The sequence below is a fragment of the Zea mays genome, chromosome 4 (genome assembly GCF_902167145.1).
Source record: "Zea mays cultivar B73 chromosome 4, Zm-B73-REFERENCE-NAM-5.0, whole genome shotgun sequence".
NCBI lineage: Eukaryota > Viridiplantae > Streptophyta > Magnoliopsida > Poales > Poaceae > Zea > Zea mays.
In genome coordinates, this window is record NC_050099.1 from 2652758 (window position 1) to 2660030 (window position 7273).

The following is a 7273-nucleotide window of genomic DNA, read 5'->3' on the forward strand; positions in this document are numbered from 1 at the left end:
TTTTGATTAGAGGTCTCCCTTTTGGTCTTTTCTTCTTATTTTTTTGCTTTCATTTTCTTTTGTATTATATCTGCATGAATGTGATTCTGCTTCTAGTAGTATGTTCTTTGTGTACATGATAATGCTATAGCATACTTAGGCTCTTTTTGCTCATATTGATACAATATTGTTGAGCTAAGTTGTTTTCATAATTGTGAACTTGACTATTACTTGCTTAATCTAAAATTGTTCACCATTAAGATTGGCACCTAGCATGTGTAGGATGTGTTGAAATCCTTTTTGCTATTACTCGTATGCTAGGTGGCTATGTCTCATGCCTTGAGTCATTCACTTGTCTTGATTTATTCATATCGTGCTAAAGATTCAAAATCAAGATAAGTGATAATCAGAAAGATCGAGATGTATTTGTATTTTTCACCACATCACTGTATCAAGACTGCTTCCATTTGCACTTTTGGATGAACTTGAGCAGTGTAGTGGACGATCGAAACCGGTGTTTTTAGCTTCTGATTGCTTGTCTACATAGGCTACACCCGGTTGAAAAGTCAGACCAAGACAATGCTTACAACCTCTCGCACTCACATGCTTTTCAATAAAATTTGGAATCCACTGCAAAATCCGATAAATCTTGTTCACGTCGTCGTCGTCGCTCCGCTTCATTTAGGAAGCGGACCACCGACTGCTTGTCTTCAAGTGGCCACATCTTGTGACGATGACCCACACATCTATCTGCATCCCTGCCCACTGCGGTCCTTATACCCATGATAATTCTACTGCCCATACTATTATCCGGGAAGGCAGATGCTATGCCATCCACCAGTTCTTCAGACTCCACGCCATCCACCACCACAAAATACCTATATATATATATATATATATATATATATATATATATATATATATATATATATATATATATATATATATATATATATATATATATATATATATAAACAGGAAACGAAGGAGAAAAAAAAGGTCAATATATATATATAGAGGGAATAATTAATTAATCAGCAAATTGCACACAGAAAAGTGGAAAAGAAATCACCTTTTCCTTTGGAGATACTCAGGTAACCCATGAACTTGGTCAGTACGACGAGTCCACGAGCCCCAGGAAACGTTCGGGCGAATCTAATAAACGCGGTTTCAAAATACAAATTCAGAAGGTAGATTTTAGAACAAATATGCATGCGGCTGAAAATATGACGGATCACCTGTGAAAAAATCCACCACTGCTATCTTGTGGATCCTCTTGCAGTCTAAATTGCTCGATTATCTCTTCCAGAACGATGCTGCAGTCCTTCCCAGCAGCGCTGACAATGACATACGCATGCAGGGAGAACTTTCTGCTCTCCTGTACGTCCGTGTACACTGTGTGGCAAAGCTTGGTCTCCCCTATGCCACAGAAGCCGACAACGGAGATCACCATCACCTTATTGAGGACCATGTCCAGCTCATTGTCGGGTCTCCGGACGAGGAGGTCCAGAAGCTCATCGAGGTCCTCCTTGCCCACAAGATCAGCCAGCGGAAAGCCCCTTCCGGCCGTCTGCGGATTGGAATTAGGCACGACCAGCTGGGCGCTTGAAGTAGTGGAGGAAGAAGCAGCGCCTTGACTAGGAGCCTCATTCGTCGGAACCGCCATAAACTCCGGATAGGACTCTACACATCTGATTAAATCCTGGATGATAGTAATCTTGCCATTAAGCTTCGCACCTGTCATGGTTCCGGCACGGCGGCCTTCTATTAGGTCTTCGATGTCGTACGCCAAGCATCTGAGGTATCCAGCACAGGATTGAAGCCTGTCGGACGGGTCTTGGGAACTCCTGATAGTCTTCCGAGTATCACGGATGATGCCCTGGATGTAGCTAAGCTGGGATTTCAGGGTTTCAACATCACTGTCACGGACTTGCCGTTTCTTCAGTGCACCTTGTATCCCTTTAATGGCTATAGGCAGGACAGGGGCCGCCAACTTAGCGATTGCACCGATAATTGCTGGCTCCACACCTGTCATCTCTCCAACACCCCCCCCCCTCTCTGTTGCTTGGCTCGAGTTCGATCCATTCGATTCGCACGTATGTTGGAAGCTAAAGCAGTGTAGGACTTTGAGATCTCAGGAGGACATTCATGGTGCTAGAATATAATCATCGAGCTGTGTCTGTGTGGGTTCTCTGGGCCGGGCTGGGTACGATGGGCTTAACACGGGTGATGGTTAGGTCGCAGCCCATCAGAGTACGAGTGACTCGAGGATTGACAAGTAGTCATAAAATTATAGTATCTCAGCAAGAACCAAGAAGACAGAAAAAAGTCACTTCCCAAATAATATACATAGAGGAGCTGTCATGGTGCTAGAATATAATGCATCTCATCTCATCTCAGTCACTTCCGAACTCTAGGCCTTCCGCCTGCCATCGCCTGATCAGGGATCCCCTCTAGACATGTGCGAACACAAGGTTGATTTGTCCCTTGTGGTTCGGATTGATGATGACTGATTATCAACGGGTAGCACTCTGGGGTAGTCAGTGGACTGACCAGAGTGTGAGATTATGTTTGTGCAACCATGTTGGTCGACTTGTGGTGTGCAGGTGTGGAGCACAGGAACGGTGGTCGATGGCTGAGGTGAAGGTCATGCGGGCTCGTGCTGATAGACCGGGAGCGGTGAAGGGCGAGTGCTGGGTCTTGACTGACGGATCAGAGCAGCCAGGTGACCAACCGCAGTGGCTGACACACCTGGGACACGCACTTATGTGAGGACGTGGTGGAGTGGACCGTGTTGCCGGCGTGGTCGAGGACTGGCGGGACACGCGTCTGATCGTAGAGGACGTGCACGAGGTGCGCTGCTCACGGCAGGTTTGGTGGTTTGGGCCTCAAAACCACCCAGTGCTACAGATGCCTGGTTTTGCTGAGTTTAGGTCTCAAAACTCGGTGGTGGCGGTTCCGGATAGAACCGATGGCGGCACGCGGCGTGATCGCGGAGGGTGCGTCAAGGCGAAGCACTCCGTGTGAAGGACGTGGTCGTTGGATCGAAAACCTAGGAGTTGGTCCATTTCGCCCCCGGTGGAGTGGATAGGCTCTATGTAAATATGGGTAGTTTAGGAAGTGAGAATAACCCTCTATAAATAGAGGGGAGGGCTGGTTGGTTCATGTCACACCCGGATTTAAGGGACAAATCCGGGTGCATCTCATATGTGCGCCAAGGAAGAACAACACACATAACAACATAGTGCATAGAGATAAATGTCATAAATATCATAAATATACTTATTACATAGCGGAAGTGTCGGCGTTTCGAGACAGGGGGGTCCCTAAGCCGACGAGTGAGTGTGCTGCGTGCCCCAGCCCAGATGGGTCGAGCGCGTGGGCGAGCGCGAAGGGGGGAAAGGCGAGGTGGCCGGAGTCGGGCGTGAGAGAGGTGGAAGTCCCGCGGCCTTCGTGTTCGTCCCGCGCCCAGGTCGGGTGCGCTTGCAGTAGGGGGTTACAAGCGTCCACGCGGGTGAGGGAAGCGAGCGGCCCCAAGAGAGCGCCTGTCCCGTCCTCGGTCCCGCGCGGCCAACCTCCTCTAAGAAGGCCCTGGTCCTTCCTTTTATAGTCGTAAGGAGACGATCCAGGTGTACAATGGGGGGTGTAGCAGGGTGCTACGTGTCTAGCGGAGAGAAAGAGAGCTAGCGCCCTGGGTACATGCCAATGTGGCAGCCGGAGAGGTCTTGGCACCTTGCTGGCGTGATGTCGTGGCTGTCGGAGGAGCGACGGAGCCTGGCGGAGGGACAGCTGTTGGGGTGGTCGAGTCCTTGCTGACGTCGCTCTGCTGCCGTAAGAGAGCTAAGAGCCGCCGTCGTCACAGAGCTTGGGGGGCGCCATCATTGCCCATCCGGCGGAGCTGGCCAGATGGGACGCCGGTCTTGTCCTTCGTGACCCCAGTCGGCTCGGGGTAGGTTGGTGATGGCGCTTCCCGTTGACGTGGCGGACCTGTGCCCTAGGCAGGGCGACGTGGGAGCTCCTCCGAAGTCGAGGTCGAGTCTGTCTTCCGTTGCCGAGGCCGAGCCCGAGCCCCCGGGTCGGGCGAGGCGGAGATCGTTTGGCCGAGGCCAGGGCGGAGTCCGAGCCCTGGGGTCGGGCGAGGCGGAGATTCGCCGTCTTCCGGGTCTTAGCCCGAGTCCGAGCCCTGGGGTCGGGCGGAGCGGAGTTCGCCGTCTTCCGGGTCTTAGCCCGAGTCCGAGCCCTGGGGTCGGGCGGAGCGGAGTTCGCCGTCTTCCGGGTCTTAGCCCGAGTCCGAGCCCTGGGGTCGGGCGGAGCGGAGTTCGCCGTCTTCCGGGTCTTAGCCCGAGTCCGAGCCCTGGGGTCGGGCGGAGCGGAGTTCGCCGTCTTCCGGGTCTTAGCCCGAGTCCGAGCCCTGGGGTCGGGCGGAGCGGAGTTCGCCGTCTTCCGGGTCTTAGCTCGAGTCCGAGCCCTGGGGTCGGGCGGAGCGGAGTTCGCCGTCTTCCGGGTCTTAGCCCGAGTCCGAGCCCTGGGGTCGGGCGGAGCGGAGTTTCCCATGGCGCCTTTGGCAGGGCCCGACTGCCTGTCAGACTCACTCTGTCGAGTGGCACTGCAGTCGGAGTGGCGCAGGTGGCGCTGTCCTTCTGTCAGACTGGTCAGTGGAGCGGTGGAGTGACAGCGGTCACTTCAGCTCTGCCGGGTGGCGTGTGTCAGGATAAAGGTGTCAGGCCACCTTTGCGTTAAATGCTCCTGCAACCCGGTCAGTCGGCGCGGCGATTTAGTCAGGGTTGCTTCTAAGCGAAGCCAAGGCCTCGGGCGAGCCGGAGGTGTGTCCGCCGTAAAATGGGGGGCCTCGGGCGAGACGGAAGTCTCTCGAGGTCGGCTGCCCTTGGCCGAGGCTAGGCTCGGGCGAAGCGTGATCGAGTCACTCGTGTGGACTGACCCCTGACTTAATCATACCCATCAGGCCTTTGCAGCTTTATGCTGATGGGGGTTACCAGCTGAGAATTAGGCGTCTTGAGGGTACCCCTAATTATGGTCCCCGACAGTAGCCCCCGAGCCTCGAAGGGAGTGTTAGCACTCGCTTGGAGGCTTCCGTCGCACTTTTTTGCAAGGGGACCAGCCTTTCTCGGTTGCATTTCGTTCCGGTGGGTGCGCGCGAGCGCACCCGCCGGGTGTAGCCCCCGAGGCCTCGGAGGAGTGGTTACAATCCTTCGAGGTCTTAATGCCTTGCGTAATGCTTTGGCTGGTCTAGTCGTTCCCTCATGCGAACTGGCCGTAGCCCGGGTGCACGGTCGGGGCCCAAGCTCTCGGGCTGGTATGTTGACGCTGTCAACGGTTCGGCCGGAGCCGGTTTTTGCGAGAGCAGCCCCCGAGCCTCTGCACAGGGCGAGAGGACGATCAGGGACAGACTCGGCTTTTTTACATACGCCCCTACGTCGCCTTTCCGCAAGGAGGAGGGGGGGAGAGCGCCATGTTACCCTCGATGGGCACCGAACATGGTGTCTCCGGTGAGCTGCAAGCGGGTAATCCGAGTGGACGTCCGTGCCCCGTTCGTTGGGGGTCGGCTAGGGGCCCAGAGGCACGCCCAAAAGTACCTGCGGGTGATTTGCCGGACCCGGTCCCCTGGCGACGGGGTCCGAGGGCTCGATGCCTCCCTCCGATGGGATTCCGTTACAAGATCGTTCCCGCTGGTCTCGGAAATGTCCTAGGGTACCTCGGGAGCGCAGCCCGAGCCTCGGTTATGTATCGAACGTACCCCTGGTCATCCCTCGCTCGGTGTCTGAGGCGACTGTGAACCCTTCGGGGGCCAGCCTTCGAACCCCTGATCAGTAATGGGCGCGGAGCCCGAGTAGCCTGAGGCGGCCATGGAACCCTTCGGGGGGCTGGCCTTCGAACCCCTGACCAGTAGTGGGTGTCGGGCCCACGCGATCTGAGGCGACTGTTGAACCCTTCGGAGGGCCAGTCTTCGAACCCCTGATCAGTAGGGGGGGCTCGGAGCCCGGTTTCTTCGCGGAGAAGGATCCTTTTCGGGGTATCCCCCTTTCCCGGTCCCTGTTGCAAGAGATAGAGAAAGAGGAAAAAGGAAAATGATACGAAATCGAACGACGTGGCGTACCTCTTTTTGACGCGGTTATTAAGGCGAAGGCGAAGCGTCGCGCGCTTCTCCCGCCAGAGGCGCCGCGTGTCCCGCCGCGGAGTCAATGCGACGGAGCGGGTGGTTGACGAGGCGGCCGTTGCGCGTGCGCGATCCGTTCGAGGGACGGGTCACGGGTGCACCGTCTTCACGCCGTGGGAGGAGGCTCTCTTGCTGTCCCAGGATGGGACGTGAGCCCAGCTGACGACGTGACTGCTGCACCTGCCTGCCACCGCCATTACTGCCGGCCCACTTTCGGTCGCTTTGACCAACGCGCCAGGCTGGCGCTGCTGGGTCGCCTCGAGTCGCGGCATAGGCTCCGCAACCGAAGAGGCGCGACGGTGGCACAAGTGGCGGTGCGGTTGCTTGCATGCAGCAACTGGCGCGCCAGTTGCTTGACGCGTGGGCCTGGGCTTCCAAGCTGGCGTGTCAGAAGTCGGAGAAGCGCGTCCACCTGGCGCGGTTGCATGCCGCCTGCATGGCTGCCCGCCCCTTCCGCCCGTTGGTCTGGGCAAAAGTAGGGGGTCGCTTGTAACCGCTGGGCGATCGCGCGCACCACGCGCGGCGGTTTGGCTTCTTCTGCCCTGAGCCGGTTTGCATGACATGCGGGACCCAGCCCCCGAGTCGTAGGGGAGGGCCTTGGAGCGTGTTGGAGAAGACTCAGCCCGTGGCGTCTGGGGGCGCACGTAGGGAGAGTTGCCTTTAAAAGGAGGGACACTCCTTTCAGAAGGCAACCGTGTCTTCTTCCTCCCTTATGCGTCGTGTCTTTCCATCTTCCAAGCCCCCGGATGGGGGGTATCCGCCGCCTTTCCGCCTCCTCGTTGGAGGAACGCAACCCCATGGGAGTTGGTACCTTTCAGCCATCGTTCGGCTTCAAGGATTTTCATCATGCAGCCCGGCTGCACCCCTCCACCGGTGGTCACCCGAGATGGCGACCTCCGGCTTGATGGTGGGGGAAAGCGAGCCGGGCTGCGGCCTCTGCCCCTCCCTCAGCCTCAAGGATTTTCATCACCAAGGCTGGGGAGGGGAGAGCGCCGAGTTGGGGTCGGCCCCTGCGTGGGCGGTGGCCTGCTCCTTCACTCAGTGATCGGAGGGAAGGGCGGCCGTCGTCCGTGGCGCTGGCAGCTGCAGCGTGCCTGGCTTTCGGGCGCGAGTGGCTTC

At 56.5% G+C, this 7273-nt stretch overlaps 1 pseudogene; it reads right to left on the reverse strand.

Moving 5' to 3' along the window:
- Positions 1-369: 369 nt before the first annotated feature.
- On the reverse strand, positions 370-3050 carry LOC118476848 (disease resistance protein RGA4-like; annotated as a pseudogene).
- Between the last annotated feature and the right edge of the window lie 4223 nt (positions 3051-7273).